Genomic DNA, 19,826 nt, shown 5'->3' on the forward strand with positions numbered 1-19,826 from the left:
TCCTTTCCCAGACTGGTTCGTGTGTGGGAATGCTCTCAAAATTCTTCAAGAGAGTACCAAAAAACGCGCTGAACGAGTGGTTCCGACTAAGCATACCTTGGATACTTTCAAAGGACATCTTCATATAGATCTTAAACATGTTCGTGTCCTGACTCCAATACCTGAAGGTCTGGATTAAGACAATCTTTTCGACTGACTCATCTTTTCTTTATTGATATACTGATTTCAGTCTCAACTACAGTTGTTGCACGAAGGAGGAAGATTAAGGAAGCTTCTGCCCCAAAAGACTCTGGGACATCTAAAAGCAATAAACCAAGTGGGAGTGACTCCCTCGTCACTGATAAGAAGCCCACGGTACATACTTATCTCATACTCTCAATCTTGTACAATATGTGATTAGTACTCATCTTTCTCATTTTCGACTTGCCAGAGTTCGAAACCCCCAACGGGTTCGAAGCGTAAAGCTTCTTCGACCACTGGTTCGGATGGCGAAGATAAATCCCCTCCTCAAACTAGACAAGGACAGAAGAAAAAATACAAAGCTGTTACCCCTTCGAGAAAAGGGAGAAAGGCAAGTCCTTCCAAAGCTGTTTCTCCTGGTGATAAAGCGTCCTCTGAAGAGTCTCATTTGAAAGCTGCTAGTAATGCTTTCGTTGTGGAAAGCCATAATTCAAGTCCAGACAATATTCCACCCAAGGTACTTTGGGTTTGTCCCACATATTATCTTGTGATTTTAACTAAATAATTGTACTGACACTTTACCTTGTTATTGCAGGATGATGCTGGCACTGCTACTTCCGGTTTTAAAGACCCTGGCCTCACCATTGATGTTGACAAACTTTATGGTAGTTGTCAAACTCTAACTTTCGTTAACTAAACTCCTCAAAAGTTTATTTATTATTTTTTTTTTTTGAATAACTTTGCTCTGTTTAACATAGGTACCTCTCAAAACCAAACTCGTGTTCTTTCATTAGTCTTTGAAGACGTTAGGCCAATTGCTACCATATTGCCTAATGAACCAGTCGAAGAAAGCCACTCTACTGACGAATCCCCAGCTACCCATCAAGGCAAAAATTTGGAAGAGGATCATCCATTCTCAGGCAGCGACAATGTGAACCAGCAATCACATGACAACGAAGATTCCGCGTCGGAGAAAGATGCTATGGAAGAGACTTCTCAGCCTGAAAAACCAGTTTCTCATGGAACTTCAACTCTTGACGCCAAAACCATTCCCGAGACAACTTCGACGCCTGCCCCTGCAAAGCTTACTCCTTCAGAGCTTGAACAACTTAAGCAAACTGATCCTCTCAGTTTCTTAAAGGCCATTATGAATGTGAATACTCCTTCGCCTCCGGAGCTTAATGTCTCAACAGCTGTTACTGCAGACTCTAGTGACAAGGAAGATATTCCCAGTCTTCTTCGACAAATAAAAGAAAGATTCTTTGGGGTCAATCTTGTAGATGTTCTCAACCGGGACCCTATTAAGAGCCACAACTTAAATCAACTTCTAAAGAAAGTAGATTTGCTTCAAGTTTCCACAGAAGTTTCAGAGGTAATTGTTCTGCTGGGCTCTCTACTCGAGCAACTCCAAGCTAACATCCTTCGAAGGCAAAATGTCGAAAAAGAGTTATCTGAGACAAAGGCCTCTCATAACTCTTCATGGAATTTTGCTATGGACGCAACGAAACAAGGTGAGGCCCTCAGGCTCAAACATTCAGAAAATCAGAAGGCCATTGATGATTATGAGAAGAAAATTGGCTCTTGGAAACAAGAAATCAAAGTACTCGAGGGCAAGATAAAGGAGGCTGAAAGTTGTCAAGCAGTCCTACAAAAGTCTAATCAACAAGACTTGCTCGAAGTGGTGCAGTCAGGAATGAAACATTTCGAGGCTGCACAAAAGTTAGTGCCAGAAATCGAAAGGTTGAAGAAACACCGGGCACTAATTGAACTTCGCATGTCTTCATGGGAGACTCAATATTTGAAGATCAAAAAGGATCTCCCTGAGGATTTCAACTAAATGTTTTCGATCTTGTTACTTATTGCACCTTTATTTTGTAATCGAGGCCACTGTAGACATATAATATTTGTACGCTTGACTCCCTTTTATCTCTATCATATTTGCCATTGTTGATTTAGCAAATCTTTCAATTTCTTGTCAAGATATATCTTTAGATTTCCTACAGTGCTTTTATTAAATGCAACATGTAGAACCTGAACATCCTTCGCAGCACTCTTGCCTCTAGACTTGACGTTTCCACTTCTCCTAGCCATAATCATTATTAAAAGTGACGTCACTTTCTCCAAAACGTCGGTTTTCAGACGTGCGTGCATCAGTTTAATGATTACTTCTCAACTTCCAAGGGCGGGAAACGGCGGAAGCCATAACTTCTTTCTTTGGAAAACCAACCGCAGTCCAATCACTCATTGGCAATTAAAACCCACCCTTCAGTATTCCCCTTCTATATAAAGGGTCCAATATCACCTCTGTTTCTCATTCATGCGTTTTCTCTCCAAACTAAACACAGAAAAAAAAAACACACAACTTCTCTTTCAGAACAACTTTCTTACCTTACAATGGCTGAACCTCTCTTCTTTAACGACATCAAAGCCCTCATTAGAGGCGAGTTCAGACTCTCTGAGGATGAACTTGTTCGCCATTTCATCACCATCGAAACCCTGTTTGTTAACCAGGAACTAGACTTCTACTTTGAGGAAGTCCTGGAGGGTGCTATTTACCCCAACATGGTGGCAGAATTCTGGATGAATGCTTCTTTACGCATAGATCCTGAAGGTAGGACCACCATTGATTCTGCTATTCGACACGCTCGTCTCAGCATTACTCCCACCACTATTGCCAATCTGATAAAATGCAATAACTCTGGTGAAACTTTTGATGACAACAGTTTCAACATGACTACTCATCTCATGCTGAGAACTCTTGTGGAAAATGACCGCTTTAGTGCCAAAGTCATCAGGATCTGGCACCAGATGCTCGTGGGGAACTTCCAACCTCGGCGGATTGACGAAAACAACATCATGGTTGAAGACTTGGAGTTTATCCTCTGTGGTCTTCGAGGGAAGAAAATTAACATCCCTTTGATGATCTTCAAGGGACTTGTTAAAGCTGTCTCTGCCGGTGTTGACCGTCGAGGGGTTGTGACTTGTCTTCCGTACGGGAGACTCCTTAGCTACATTTTTCTTAAGAAAGGCGTAGTGAGAAGGATGCGTACTTCTGGAGCCATGGATATGTTCGAGGCTGAACCTTCTCCCGTGTTGTCTTTGGACAATTTAAACCAAAGGATTGACTAGCAAGTTTTTTACCTTAGGTTTAATCTTTTTATATATATATTTATGCCTTCCTTCTTTTGTAACTTCAGATCCTATTCTTTGGATCTTTTTGTAATGAATGTATTCCCATGCTTGAAATGAAAAAGAATATTTTGGTATCTTCTTTGATTTTTTTTTTTTTATAATTCTTCCTGATTGTAAAGCCATTTTGGTGCCTGACCATTTTGGCTTTTCGTAGTACCCTGGGTATCTACGTCTTTGTAATCCTTACTTCGTGCATACTTGGTTTATATCTCTTCAAATATTTCCCGTTTACTCTCAAGATCCTATGATCTTCTGCTAATTCTTCAATTTCATAAGCATTGTTCGAGAATACTTTTAAGATTCGAAAGGGTCCTTCCCAATGTGGGGACCATTTACCAAGTGCCTGATTCTTTCGATCTATAGGTAAAATAACTTTCCAGACTAAGTCATTATTAACAAAAGTTTTACCTTTCACCTTTTTATTATAAGCTCTGGATACTCTTTCCTTTTGCCTTTTTATCATTTCCAGTGCTCGAAGTCTGTCTTCGTCCAAATCTACTAACTCATTCATCATTAACTCCCAGTATACGTTGGGAGGAATGTCTGCTTGTCTTTGTATCCTTACTGATTGCAAACATATCTCAATTGGAAGTACTGCGTCATGTCCAAACGTCAACTGGAAAGGAGTTGTATTCGTAGCTTCTTTTGGAGATGTTCGACAAGCCCAAAGTGCTTGATCTAAAGTCTTATGCCAATTCTTGGGTCTCTTTCCTACATGCTTCTTGATAAGGCCAATTATTATTTTGTTTGCTGCTTCAACCTGTCCATTTGCTTGGGCATAATAAGGTGTAGAGGTAAACAACTTGAAACCTATTTCTCTGGCAAAATCTTGCATTTTTCGTCCAGTAAAGACTGATCCCTGATCAGTTGTTATACTTTCTGGGATTCCAAATCTATATATAATGTGTTTCTGAATAAACTCGATCACCGCCTCTTGATCCACATTTGCCAGTGGTATTGCTTCAACCCATTTTGTGAAATAGTCTATTCCTACCAAAATGTATCTTTGCCCTTTGGATGACTTGGGGTGAATCTCTCCAATCAAATCTAGTGCCCATCCCCTGAAAGGCCATGGTTTTACTATTGTACTTAGTTCGTTTGCTGGAGCGTGTTGGATACCTGCATGTTCTTGGCACTCTTGGCACCCTTTCGCGAACTCTATGCAATCCTTTAGCATCGAAGGCCAATACATCCCATAACGAAACAAGAGCCATTTCATTTTGTGCCCTGCTTGATGTGCACCACATGCTCCACTATGTACGTTCGACAGAGCCAAGTATGCTTCTGCTTCTCCCAAGCATTTCAACAATACCCCTTCAGGAGTTTTCTTGAACAATTCATTTCCCATCAGAAAATATGACAGGGCTCTATACTTGATTTTTCTGTCTGTATCCGTCGAAGGATTTTTCAGATAATTAATAATTGGATTCCTCCAATCTGTGTCAGCCAATGAATCTATATTTAGTACCTCGAATTGTTCTCTATTGGCATAACCCAATTATGAATTTTCCAGATCACTTGGCGAAAGTTTAGTAAACATTGCTCTTCCTCTTACTTCAATCAACTCTTCCAACTTTTCTTTTGATACTTTATATCCCGAAGCTAATTGAGCCAAGTCATTTGCTTCCTGGTTATTCACCCTTGGTACATGCTTTAATTCCACGTATTCGAATTTCTTGAGCAACCTATTTGCGATGATAAAATACATGATCAGATTCTCTTTGATGCACTTGTACTCCTTTGTCAATTGTTTGATGACCAATTCGGAGTCTCCTTTAATTTCGACTCTGGTTGCCCCCAATTCTAACAAAGCCTCAAGTCCAGCAATTAAAGCCTCGTATTCAGCTTCATTATTGGAGCATGATGGACCTTCGATTTTATACTTGAGCTTTGTTGGAATTCCATCAGGAGAAATTATCAACATTCCAATACCAGTTCCCTCTCTATGCGTTGAACCATCAAAATATAACATCCAAGGTTTCAAATCTACACAATGCTGATGATTCTCAACCACCGCATGGTCGACAATGAAGTCTGACACAATCTGACCTTTCATTGCCTTGAGAGGCTAAAATATTAATGAATATTCAGTAAGGGCTAAAGCCCATTTGCCAATTCGACTATGTAGTATTGGCTTAGATAATATATGTTTAATAACATAATAATGAGATGAAACGTAAACATCAACTGGCTTTATATAATACTTGAGTTTGATACAGGAGAAATACAAACAAAGGCAGAGTTTTTCTATATCAGTATATCTAGTCTCTGCATCATTGAGTACTCTACTTAAGTAATAAATGGCTCTTTCGATGCCATTCTCATCCTCCTGGGCAAGCATACTGCCTATTGTTTTATCTGATGCTGAAATATATAGGCGCATGTGCTTCTTCCCATTTGGGGGAGATAGAATTGGTGGACAAGTCAAGTATTGCTTTATCTGATCGAAAGCTTCTTGATGTTCAGCACGCCATTCGAATTTTCCTTGCTTAAGGCGAAGTAGAGGTGAGAAAGCTTGCGTGCGTCCACTTAAGTTAGAGATAAATCTTCTTAAGAAATTTATCTTACCCAACAATGATTGTAATTCTTTCTTCGTGGAGGGAGACTTGGTCTCCATAATGGCTTTTGTCTTGTTTTGGTTAATTTCTATCCCTTTTTTGTGGACTACAAAACCCAAGAAATCGCCTGCCTGCACAAAGAAAGCACATTTAAGGGGGTTCATCTTCAGGCCATATTTCCTCATTCTTTCGAATGATTGGCTCAGATGATCGAGATGACTCATACCCGAGGTAGATTTTACCACAATGTCATCTATATACACTTGCATGAATGTTTCTATGAAGTCGTGAAATATAGAATTCATTGCTCTTTGATAAGTTGCCCCTGCGTTTTTTAAACCAAAAGGCATCACAATCCATTCGTAAGTGCCTATTGCTCCTGGGCAACGAAATGCTGTCTTGGATACATCATCTTCTGCTATAAAAATTTGATTGTATCCCGAATATCCATCCAACATGCTCAAATACTCAAAACCTGCGGCCGAGTCTACTAGCATTTCTGCTATAGGCATGGGATACTCGTCTTTCGGAGTAGCTGCATTAAGGTCGCGAAAGTCTATGCATACTCTTAATGAGCCATTCTTTTTAATTACAGGTACTATATTAGCAATCCACTCAACATACCTTGTAGTTCGGATAAATTTGCACCGTAAGAGTCTTTCGACCTCTGCTTTAATCTTCGAGTGAATTTCTGGCGCGAATCTTCTGGGAGTTTGTTTTATTGGCTTCTTCCCTTCTTTTATTGGTAATTTCAATTCGACTAAGTCTCTTTCGAGACCAGGCATCTCATCATAATCCCAAGCAAAACAATCTCTATTGTCTTTCAACATTTTGATGACCGTTGCTTTCAACTCTGGTTCTAGTTTCGTGCTGATATATGTTATTCTCTTTGATCATTGTCTTCAAGATTGACTTCTTCAAGTGGATCTTGGGCCAACATCTTTATGTTCGACGCCATCGGGTCTTTTTCAAATCCCAACGGTTCTTCGTCGTATATTGCGTCTAACCTTTGACTTGGTTCTTCTCCTATGATCTCTTCAACTGGACCCGTATCTTCAGGGAGTTCGAAACTCGTACGTATTTCCAATTCTGATATTCCTTCTTTGGTTAGGACTGTATCTATCTTTGTATTTGATAGTTCGGCTTCGAGAGCCGTTTTTCTTTTGTTCTCGGCCACATAGGCCGAAATCTTTTCGAAGAACGCAGACTCAGACATGATTAATGTCATCGTCCCAGCCCGTTGGCCGTACTGCTGGATAATTCTCCGATGGTGCTGGATCTGGTGGACCATCCATGATCTCCCTATCCCATTGGAATCCATTTGGGTGTAAAGTCAAATAGTACATTGCTTTTTTGTTTGGGGTATACATCTCTTCAGCAGCATGACAAGGGCCTATGTTTGCCAAGTTCCTGTCAAAGTTGTTTTTGTTCACCTGGTTGACCTCAGCCATGTAATAACTCTGATCACCTTCGATATTCTCCACTATACCATCTTCTCTCCAAATTGTCACCCTCTGATGCATGGTTGAGGGTACAGCCGCTACTCCATGAATCCATTCCCTACCAAGCAACAGGTTGTAGTTTGCCTTTGCTGGTATAACCATGAACATGGTTGGCCTGGTAACTGAGCCTACTGTCAAATTGACTTGAACAACTCCCAGAGTTTGTCCTATTTTGCCTTCGTAATTGGATAAAACCATGTTATGTGGCCTTATATCCGTATCGAACATACTAATTCTTTTTAGCATGTATTGAGGCATTAGGTTCACTGCTGCTCCCCCATCAACTAGGACTTTATTTATGCCCACGTTCTCAATCTTAGCCCTGATATAGAGTGGCTTCAAATGATTTCGCATACCCTCATCAGGCCTTTCGAAGAAAGCATTATGTTCTTCTACTGCACCGTTATTCAGCACATAGTAACACACGGGTCTGTGTTTTTCCATTTCTTCGATATCAGCCTCTTCACAGTCTTCTACTTCAGTTTCCTGATTAAACTCGTGAGGGAGTACCGAGACAACATTGCAATTCAAGTTTATAGATGACACTCCATCAGAGTCAAAATCATTTGTCATTCTATCCTCTTCTTTCCAAGAATTTGAACGCATCTTGTCTTCTTCATCCAAGAGTTTTTCAGCTTCGAATAGTCTGCGTTCCACCGGAGGTTTGTTCGACTTTGCCCCCTGGTATGGGACTTGGATGCTACTAGAGTCTCCAGCTTCTCTTGGCCTGTATTCCTTCTGAGCCTTTTTTATTCTCTGATGCCTTCTCCATTGGGACCGAGACATAGGATTTTTTCCTTTATAATTCTCCAACCGATACACCTCTCGATTTGATCTTTGAAATTGTTTCCTATATGCCATTGCAGTTCTACCACCTTGGTCCCAACTTCGCCATTTGTTAGTTCTTGCATCAGCTTGTACCCACCTATCCCTGGGTGCATTTGCAGGGACTTTGAACGTCACCCTTCGAGTCCTAGGATGTGGGCTATCGGGCCTCTTTGTTGGAGTCCAAATGTCGATACCGTACAGGTTGGGACACAACCCCTGAGTTTCTTGACTCATGTAGCAATACACACGTTCGAATGATCGTGCTAGCATTTCGTCATAGACTGCCCCACATCTTGGGCAGAGAGCAACTTCAGTGTTTTCTTTGTGGCATCTGACCAAAAATCCTACCATGCTTTCCTCCATCTTTGGGTACAGTTGTAGTAGGGGATTTGGCTCTCTTCCTGGGTGTTCCCACCTTTCGCGTCGAACCCTTTCGAAGTTGGCTTCGACCCTTCGATTCAGCATGATCGAACACCTTGGACACATCCATTGCTTACCACCATTTCTCTCGTGGCAATTCCAGAGATATTCTTTGAGGCTTTCGGTTCTTGGAGGAACTTCAATGCCCCCATTTTCCCTCGTCAGCCATGTCTCTAGTTCGCCAAATTCAGACACTGGTCGTCTGGCGCTAACCATGTTAACCGCTGCTGGAGGAACTTCAGAGATCTGGATTTTCTGGAGTTTCATCCTGAGGTCTTCAGTGGCCTCGCTGTTTTCTTCCTTCGAGGCTTCAGTTATTTCTGCCTTGGAAGATTCTCCAACATCAGTATTGAAGATTATGTCACTATTTGGGCTTTCAGTAGCCTGCTTTCCATTGAACATTGCTTTAGTCTCCACAACCTCGATTTCAGAAACCTCCACCATGTTGATATCTTCTACCTCGCAGAGGATGGCGTCAACGATGTTTAGGGGATTGGTATCGACCCTCATATGACTCTTGGTCTTGTCAGCAAACTTCAACCTTCCATCATTGAGAGCATTTTGAATTAGATCCCTGAAAAGAAAACATTGAGAAGTTTTATGGCCTAAAAACCCATGATATTTACAAAAACCTCTTTTCTTCCGTTGTTCCAACGGAGGAATTTTTAAATTTGGAGGTAGTATCATTTGGCCATCTTTTACCAATAAATCAAATATTTCATCACACTTGGTAATGTCGAATGTATAAGTTTTCTTAGGGAACCTATCATTCTTATCGTTTTCTATTGGATTTTTTCCATTGGCAGGATTTAGCAGTTTGCAAGCATAAGGTGGCGCTTCTTTCAATTCAGCCAAGTCTATTTCGACTTCTTCAGGGCTATATGAGTCATCGAAAGACTCATTCTCAGCATCCTTGGCTTCGACGTATGCCACTCTTTCTTTCTTATAACTTTTATTTGCCCTAGCTTTTTCTGCCTTCAGGCGTTCGACTTGTCGAACCCTATCTGCTAATTGGGCCATGTCCCTAAGGTATTGGGTATCTAGTTTCTTTCTTATTGAATAATCTAGACCACCGGCAGCCATTTCAACAAGTTCATGCTCTGGGACTGTTGTAAAACACCTTGATTTCAACAGACGGAACCTATTTAAATAATCATCAATTGTTTCTGTGAATTTTCTTTTAACACTAGCCAATTCTTTCAAACTTATCTTAGTTTGGCCCATGTAGAATTGCTCATGGAAAAGTCTTTCCAAGTATGCCCATGCATCTATCGAATTTGGTGGCAAAGTAGTAAACCAAATGAAGGCATTTTTTGTCAGTGAACTAGGGAAATATTTGATCCTCAAATCCTCGTTTCCCGCTAAGTCTCCTGCTTCCGTCAAATATCTAGCAATATGTTCCACCGTTGACTCGTTCGTTTCGCCTGAAAATTTTGTAAATTTGGGTACCTTGGTGCCCCTAGGCAATTCTGTTTGCATGATATAATCTGAGATAGGGGATGTATAGTTTGGACGTCTAAGTCCAGTACTAAGGCCATTGTTGGCCATAACCCTTTCTATCATGGCAGTTAAGTTATTTTCTGTAGCTAGATTTTCTCTTCTGACTCTTTGAACAATCTCATCTGGGTGTTCGTTCCTACCCACAATCCTTAATCTGGGTTGCTCCTCCTCCGTTTCTTGTCGGACGGGGACAGTTCTTTGATTTGAAGCTTCTAAGTTAATTATTGGAGTTCCTTCGAACACCTCTGTTCTTCGTGAGGGGCCTACATCCCTAGTAGCCGTCCTAGATGATGGAACTATGTCTTGTACACGTTCTAAAATGGGCCTCTCTTCTTGATTCGAAGGCTGTTTGTCTTTCCTTTTAGGTGGCGTTACTCCCATGAATTCTGCCATTCGATTCATCTGAGATGATATCTTTTGGAAAGTCTCCATGTTTTCTCTATTCGTAGTAGTAACATTTGCCATTAGTGGGCTTAAAACTGAAGTCAATTCTCTGGCCAAAACCCCTACCATATCATGGTTGCTTGCATCCATTTCTTGTCGAAATGCTGCTTGGTTATTTGTGGTAAAGTGAGGCATCTGGGTAGAGAAACCAGCGTTATGTGCACTTCGGCCCACTGAACTAACATTTGGTGAAAATGTCGCATTGTTAGTTGGGGCATATATATGTCCTGCCCCTCGTACGCCTGTTCCATATGGGTATGGCATTCCGTATGGATTATTTGGTCTCCATTCGAAAGCGGAGTTCGTGCCTTGACCAAATAAATTGTTTGCAGCATTTGTCGAGGCAAACAATACGTCCTCTGCGCTTGTGGATGAGGGTGCGGTTGTCGACACTGAAACTGGAACAGTCCCTGAGGGTGCTGTATTATTTTCAGGCATAGTCTGGGAATTATCTGCAGGCCTCGATCCATTTGGACCCGTTGCATCTCGTGTTTCTTGAGTAGAAGTCGAATTTGCCGCTCCTGATCCTGAACCTTGTGGGGGATCTTGATTACCCCCTGCACTGGCCGTAACGACCATTTTCCTGTTGTACCTTCGTTTGGGAATCGGTTGTGCACTGTTCTTTAATTTACCGTTCCTAAGGTTCATACAAGATCTTGACATATTTACTCAAGTATCAAGCGTTAAGAGAAAGAGTTCGCTGAGAAAATGTACGTATGACACCACCATTTTAATACATGTGTATTATCTTTTTGTTTTTATCTTTCAGAATTACTGCATTTCGTTTACTTCTTGCCATTTACGTTTCTGCATCTTTACTTTAACGTCATTTACTTTCGAATTACTTTCATGCTATTTACTTTCAAAGTCTTTTATATTTCTGCAGTTTAAGATTCTTTACGTTTCAATTGTCCTTTTAATTTTTTATGTCATGTCACTTCGTTGAAGTCACATTTATATGTAACAAAGTGATTATCAAGACTATTGCCAATTTGTTTACGGTGATTTCCAGTAAACAACCGCTAGTCTTCCAAACTATAATAAATATGATTTGGTTACTTGCAGGATCAACTAGATTGATCCTAGGACACATAGTCAAGAAGATTGTTATCAACGTTTGTTCGAACCATATTCATTATTTGTCTTCTTCAATAAGCGTTGTTCGATTAACAGAACAAATAGTCTTGATAATCACTTTGTTACATATAAATGTGACTTCAACGAAGTGACATGACATAAAAAATTAAAAGGACAATTGAAACGTAAAGAATCTTAAACTGCAGAAATATAAAAGACTTTGAAAGTAAATAGCATGAAAGTAATTCGAAAGTAAATAACGTTAAAGTAAAGATGCAGAAACGTAAATGGCAAGAAGTAAACGAAATGCAGTAATTCTGAAAGATAAAAACAAAAAGATAATACACATGTATTAAAATGGTGGTGTCATACGTACATTTTCTCAGCGAACTCTTTCTCTTAACGCTTGATACTTGAGTAAATATGTGAGTGATTTGTACAAAATGAACACACAGAATCCTAACACTAAGACTCCTATTTATACTAGTTTCGACCTTAACGGTCCTATACTAATCTGCTGCCACGTTTCTCATCAGAACTTCCAGCGAAGCCATCTATTGTTGAACGGTTACGAAACCGTCTTCGAATTTCAAATCTTCCCGCCTGAGTCCATCTTCAACGCGTGGCAGTGTATTAAACAAACACTACTAAAAAACACGCTAAGTAGTAATACTTGAATACATATTCTATGAATTTTGTCTAAGTCCCGAAGACATATGCTTTCATTAATCTTTCATCGTTCACTTATCTTCATCGAACTTAGAAGTCTTTATTTTTCGAAGCATGACCATCAGTAGCCATTTTTTTACTTTTTAAGGGATGGCCATCAGTAACCATCTTTCCTTCGATTCTCAACTCCTTTGAAGGATGAACAACATAAAACGAAATCTTCAGCTAACAACATCATCACAACAATCACAACAATAACAACACAATCATATCATCATCACATCACTATATTGTCACATTTAACAATACATGCACACGATGTATACCTTCACCAACATAATTAAATCGCGTCTTAAAATAAAATCAAGCCTCTGCCCATTTCACCATTTTATCACATAAAATATTCCATTATCTTTACAACGCTCAAAACGGCGCTGTCATACCCCAAAAATTTCCCACACTTTTTAGTGACAAAATTTTTCGAAATTATTTTCAAAATTGGATTTTTATAAAATCTTGGATTCATTTACATTGACACCCTGAATTTTATAAATATTCTATTTAAAGTCTATTTTAAAATATAATAGTTTACTCTTAAATTATTTATATTTTGATAAACAGCAAAATGCTGGCCGATGCTTCATACACTTTCAATTGGCTTTTTATTTTGAACAAATAATATAGTACAATTGGTAAGGAAGTAACGTTTGCAAGTATAAGGTCCCGAGTTCAAATCTCAATTTTGACATTTTCCCTTTTTTATTTGTTTCTAACTTTAGCTTTATTTTTTATTTCAAAAAATCAAAAAAAATTTTCTTTTTAATTTTCGTTTTTTTAATTTATTTATTCTATATTAAAAAAAAATTATTTTATGACTTATGCACTTTTATCACAAATTAATCAAAATCACAAAAATATAAAAAAAGAAGTTATTCATTTATTTATTTTCCATGTTTAGAATAGTATTTTTAGAAGTGAGTGAATGTGATTGATTTCTAAGTTAAATATTTTTATCACATTTATCTTCCTACCATTTGTGTTAACCTAATTTCCATTGTATAAAAAGGGACCAATTCTATTCCATTGGGGGGATTCACGGTACAAAACTTGCAGCTTTTCTTACAAAACTCACCACTAAAAAACCCTTATTCATGTATATATCTAGGGTTAAATATGTTTCTAGTCCCTATAAAATTACCAAAAATTACTTTTAGTCCCTATAAAAAATTAGTCGACTTTTAGGCCCTATAAAATTACTTTTGCACTCATTTTTAGTCCCTCTACAGGGACTAAAAGTGAGTGCAAACACCATTTTATAGGGACTAAAAGTCAACTTTTTTATATAGGGACTAAAAACCAAAATTGAGATATTTATAGGGACCAAAAACTTATTTAACCCATATATCTGCACATACACTAACCCTTATTTTTTTCTGGCCTTGAAACCCACTTCTTCACATGCTAACACTCTCATATGTATAAACTTGTTCTCACTAACCCAGCAAAACCTTTATCCTCCACTACTACATTTTTGGCCTACGGCCACGCTAAAATTTTCCACAGCTCAGAAACTGTGGCCATATATATGATTTGGCCAGGGTTTTATAAGCGTAGACTAATATTTGAAAACATTGAATTCGGAGTATGAAACTGTGGTCTTTCCTTCAACTACCCACGGTTATTTAACTGCAGATATTTTAAGCCACAAAGTAAAACCGTGACCTATAATTTTGACTTCAAACTGTTGCGCAAGCCCAAAAAATTATACCCCGCCAAATTTTCCCTCTTTTATTTAGTTTCCCTCTCTTGATTATTTTGTTTTCTATTTTTTTTTTTAAATTAAAAAAAAGTTTAAAACATAAAAACATATCTTATTTTGTTTTCTATTTTTTTTTTAAGATTAAAAAAAAACTAAAACATTAAAACATCATACACTTTTCCCTCATTAATCAAACACGTTTCTGATCCAGTGACCTTTCTTCTTCCTCTCATCTCGCGCACAGCTCCGTCTCGCCGTTTCTTCCTCGAAAAATCCAAAAGCCATCTCCGTTAATCAACTCTCTGCATTCTTAAACCCTAAACCTTCTCCGTTTCTCCCTAAATCTTCTCCGCTTCTTTGCATTGTAAACCCTAAATCAATTTCCCTAAATCTTCTCGGTTTGACGAAGAAGTACATATCCACGGCACTTCCTCGTCCCATTGTTGTCACTTTTCAACTCAATAACACCAATGTCTCAAAACTATCTCTAGCTTTTCCACTCTTCCCTCTTTCAGATTCCCTCTTTCAGATTCAAAGTCTCTGCCATGGTTTCCACCGTCACCACCACTAAAGTAGTCTCCCCCATCATTGTCGGCGGCAGAAGAGTTGGAAAGGCTTTACAAGACATTGGAGAAGGCCAAGACGTTCTTGTAAAACATGGAGATTCAATTCTTCTTAATTTTGAAGGTCCTATTTTGGTTTGTACTATGAATGATGATCTTGATTATGTTCTTCAAACCACTCCTCTTTCCCGTGAAAATAAATAGTTACTCGTGTAAGTTCATCTTTATTATGACTTTCTAGAATCAATCTGGTTTTTGTCGATTTTACTTGCTGTTATTAGTTGTTCACCAATATGTTTACAACATTCTTCGTTTCTCATAGTTTGATGCTGCAACCTTCGGAGGAGATCCTGAAGTAAAGACCATGCTTCAGTGGCTTGCGTCTTCTCAAGTTTGACATATATTAAGTAGTTGTACCTGTACAATCTATTTGCAAATTTGCATTCCGATTAAAAGTAAAAGTGGTATTTTCATGAGGTGTTGATTTCTCACTAGACATTGTTTCGTGCCGTGGCAGGTTGCAAGCTGGATTTTGTCACAGAGATGGACTGTTGGAGACCTATGGAACATGCTAGATGTTGATTGATTGGTTATTACAGGTATCCTGCACATGGAAGAAGAGGAGATGCTAGAGAGTGTGGCATTCCATGGAAAAGATTAAGAGCACCTCCTGTTGAAACTTGTTCACATGATCTTCATATCTCTGATTGTTTACATAATTTGCATCTTGGTGATCACATAGAGATTCAGTGGAGGAGAAATAAAGAATATCCTTGTGGTCTGTCCCTTTTTCCATATTCATATATTCTTCTAAGCTTAATCTCTAATACCATTTTCTTTAATGATTTGTTTTGTTTCTGAAGTTGATGAAGATGAAGTTGTTTATGTAAGTTGTTGTTGTGTTTAAGGTATGATAATGGGAGCATCAACATTTGGTTCATTTATTTATTTATATGACTATTCTGTGTTATTCAATCTGTTTATGTAAGTTGTTTATGTCATTCTGTGTTATTCAATATGTTTTCAAATTATATATAAAACAATTTAGCCATCCAAATGAGTATGTAAGTTATGTCATTGTGTCTTATTCCCAGGCTATGTTTGGGAGTTTGGAGGGGAAGGGAGGGGAGGGCTTTGGAAAATAAGAAGAATTGAGTGAAAAGGATAAAAAGATTTTGGGTAGGAGGGTTTTGGAGGAGTTGAGTTTATTCATAACACCAAAAACCCCATAAAATGGGGGAACTCAAAAATTGTATTGAAGGAGGGTTTTGGAAGGTTTTGAAGGGGTTACATAAATTTTTCAAATATCTTTTAGGTTGTTATAGTATTCTAAAAAATAAAAATTTAGTAATGATAATGACTATTTTATCATTCTAAACAAAATCATTTTTTCGAACTCCCAAACATAGCCTTAAGCACCAAACTTCTGAAAGTGAGGTCGGTGATTGTTAGATAGTGAAAGTTTATACTGTAAATTTCCTTAATCTAATGTTGGTAAATAGCCGCTCTAATGGTTAGTAGTTCTAACAGTTCATAGGGTATAAAACATAAGGGATATTTTTCGATAATCTATGCATGAGATGCATTTACCCGCCGCACGAAATTCTAGGAGAGCTGCTATACAGAATTCAAATAAATTCATGACAGTGGAGGAGTGAAATGAAGTTTAGTGATTGCAGAACTTAGGATTAAATAATTTGGACTGCTCTTTGTTTCCTGTTTATTCAAGATTAACTTTTTGGTATGCAAGGTGCAAAGGGTAGCACAAGCTAACAAGGCATGTGGTTTGTTGTACAACTGAAATATCACATATTTTTAAAGTGTACTTTTAAACAATAATTTTCTTTGTTTGAAAATATACTTCTGAACATACAATTTTTTAATGTCTTTTTAGAATATTGTTGATTGGAGAATATGATTTTACTAACACATGGACTCGATGATTAGTTTTGGATTAAATTTAGTTTCTTAAAGGGTTTTAACTTGTAAGTTAATAGGTTTATTACAAGACATGTTTCTTAAAGGGTTAATTCATTCATTCACTGATTTAAGGATTTCAAAAATATATTTATTTTTAAAAAATAAATTTAATAGATTTATAGTATATGATAAAAATAATAATCATTAAAATACGTTGGATGGATTGATCCATCCACATATATAAATGGATCGATTGCGTCTAATCTATTAATTTACTGTTTACGTGGTAGATGAATTACATAGAATTTTTTTGAATTGGATGGATTTTATCTTAATAAATTTTATTTAACAAATTTTATTGTCACCCTAGTAGAAACTCAATTGATGATAAATGTGGAGCAAGATGATATCATCAATTTGATACAAGAGAAGATAAATTGAAGGATTGGTATACCAAAGACTATCACGAATGATCATGGAACATTGTTCACCAGTGACAATTTGGTGGCCTTCGTATAGATATTTGGAAAAAAAAAAGGAATATTCATATACGAATAAAGATAAAGTTAATGTGAAATGGGTCATGTGTTGAAAAGTATATTTTTGGCAAATATTTTTATATCGTATCCACAGAAATTGGGTGATATTACCACCGTTCAATAGTTGCAATTGTTTTAAGTTTGATAAATTAAAATGAGTTTTTTGGTGTTTAGGAAATTATTTTGCTTCTTGAAATAAGACTAAAATACTAAAAATGAAGTTTTTATTAAATAAAAGAGTTTTGTCAAGTAAAGAGGTTTTGCCAAGGTTGGGATTCACTATCCAAATGTCTCATGTTTCCTTAAAACAATTATATGAACTCATGATTATTGCAAATATTCTAATGTCATCTCAATAACATTTATTTCTAAATATTATTGAGATAATTACTATATCAAGTAGACGATTTCTCCACCTAACTATCAATATAGCAATCTTTTTGAAACAAAAGAAAAGTAGTGTATAAATCTATTTCTACCATTTATCCACTACTTGAAAGAATACTTTAGGACAAGATTTGAATAATCTTTCTCAACAATAATCCAAATCTAATTTTCAAAATAGGACAAAAGTATCAATCTATTTTAATAATCAATTATTTGCATACAAGAGTTAAAGGAAACATAATGAATGTATTATCCTAAACCATGTATGTGAACTCAACAATATGTATGTAATCTAGTATTCTCTCAATACACTTATGTCTAAGTAATATTGTGCATCTTGTTGGATTAACCTTTAAACAATTTCTTCATTTAAATCTTAATCCATCAAGAGTTTTATAGTTTGATACAAAAGATAATCAAGTTATGAACCTATTTCTACAATTCATAATTTGATTGAGATAACTCTTAGACTTTAATTTATATCATCTCTTTCAACAACAATATAAATTAAAGTAACCAAAATGAAACAAAGAAATTATCTCTCCATTCAACATAGTCATTTGTTCACATGTAAGAATATTAAGAAGAATACATTGAAACTTAGGAATAGCTAATACCTCCAATCGTGACAAAAGAAGGATTCTAGCTCCTCTTCTGCATTGTTCTTCCTTTCTTCCTAACACTATTTTCTGGTTTTTCTAAGTGGTAGTGAATAAAATGATAAAGAGAAATTCTATGGTGCAGTCACCTATTTGATTGCAGAGAAGAAGTCACTGCCTGACCAATCAGAAATAAACCCTAAGCCCTAATAGTGCCACATTGGACTGAAGCATTAAATGACCCTTACTAACACTTACTGTGGTAATTTTATAGTTTGAATATTGCAACTTAGTCCTTAGCATATTAATATTGTTTTTAAAATTTCATGTTTATAAACAAAATCAATTAAATTAAAACAAATTAATCAACTCAACAAATTAATCAACTCATCTCCATCTCCCTCACTTCATCATCGTGAACAGAATTTGAACAAAAAAAATTCTTCATCATCTCATCTTGGCATTTTTTCCCAACACTGCAAACTCAACACAACAGTTATCGTCCCATTCAAAGGTTCGTCTCATCTTGGCATTTTTTCCCAACACTTCAAACTCAACACAACAGTAATTGTCCCCTTCAAAGGTTCGTCAAACGTAACAAGACCAAAAATTTGTTTGTGTTCGTATTGAGCACGCTGCTGCAAAGGTAAATGAGAAAATGGTTGTTATATTTGTTTGAATAGTTAAGATTAGGGTTTAGGATTGGGAATTAGGGTTTATGATTGAATCTGTTTTATTTACATGGGTTTTTTATTTGATGATTACAAATTTCACTTTTGGTGGGTACCTTTGAATCAGGTCGATTGATTTAATAAGGGAATAAAGAATTGTGATTGATGCTTGAAATTTTTTTCTGTACATGGGTTTCCTATTTAATGATTTCGAAATTTCAATTATGTTAAGTACCTTTGATTTGAATAGGAAATTAGGTCTGTGATTTATGTTGATTTTAGGTGTGTTAACAAATGTGTTAATTCAGGTTTACCATGGAAAACACCGACCATTATGATTCCAACGACTATCGATTCCGTGACAGTGGTACATCTGATTCTGAATCGGACAATGGTCAGAATGACATTAATTCGGTGTCCAGTGCGTACGAAAGTTCAAGTGATGGTGATGGCAATGGCGATGGTGATAGTCACAATGAAGTTTTTGATGCAGTTGTAGGTGATAGAACAGTGAATATTGATGCCCTTACTGCTGATGAAATTCGTGCTATGGAATTCGGTACAGTTGATGAAGCTAATGTGTTTTATTTTAAGTATGCTAAATGTAAAGGGTTTGCCATTAGGAAAAGTGATGTTAGGACAAGATCGACTGAGGGTGGAAAAATAATTGTAATGAGGCAGTTTGTATGCAATAAACACGGTCTAAGAGAAAAAAAAAACACTTAAGGAGGCTTGATAGAAAAAGAGAACATAGACCCACGAACCGCACTAATTGTCCCGCTAGGCTTCGTGTGCATTACAACCCCCAGAAGGATAGTTATGTAGTGTCATGTTTTGAAGAGGCTCACAACCATGAATTAACACCATCTAGGTTTATCCAGTTACACCCTATTTATTGTGATATTACTGAAGCAGATAGAGCTCAGATTGACAGTCTCCAGTCACATGGAATTAGAACTTGTCATATAATGGGATACATGGTTGCTTAGAAGGGTGGATACAATCGTGTTGGGTTTAC

This window comes from Vicia villosa, linkage group LG6 (assembly GCF_029867415.1).
Source record: "Vicia villosa cultivar HV-30 ecotype Madison, WI linkage group LG6, Vvil1.0, whole genome shotgun sequence".
Lineage (NCBI taxonomy): Eukaryota > Viridiplantae > Streptophyta > Magnoliopsida > Fabales > Fabaceae > Vicia > Vicia villosa.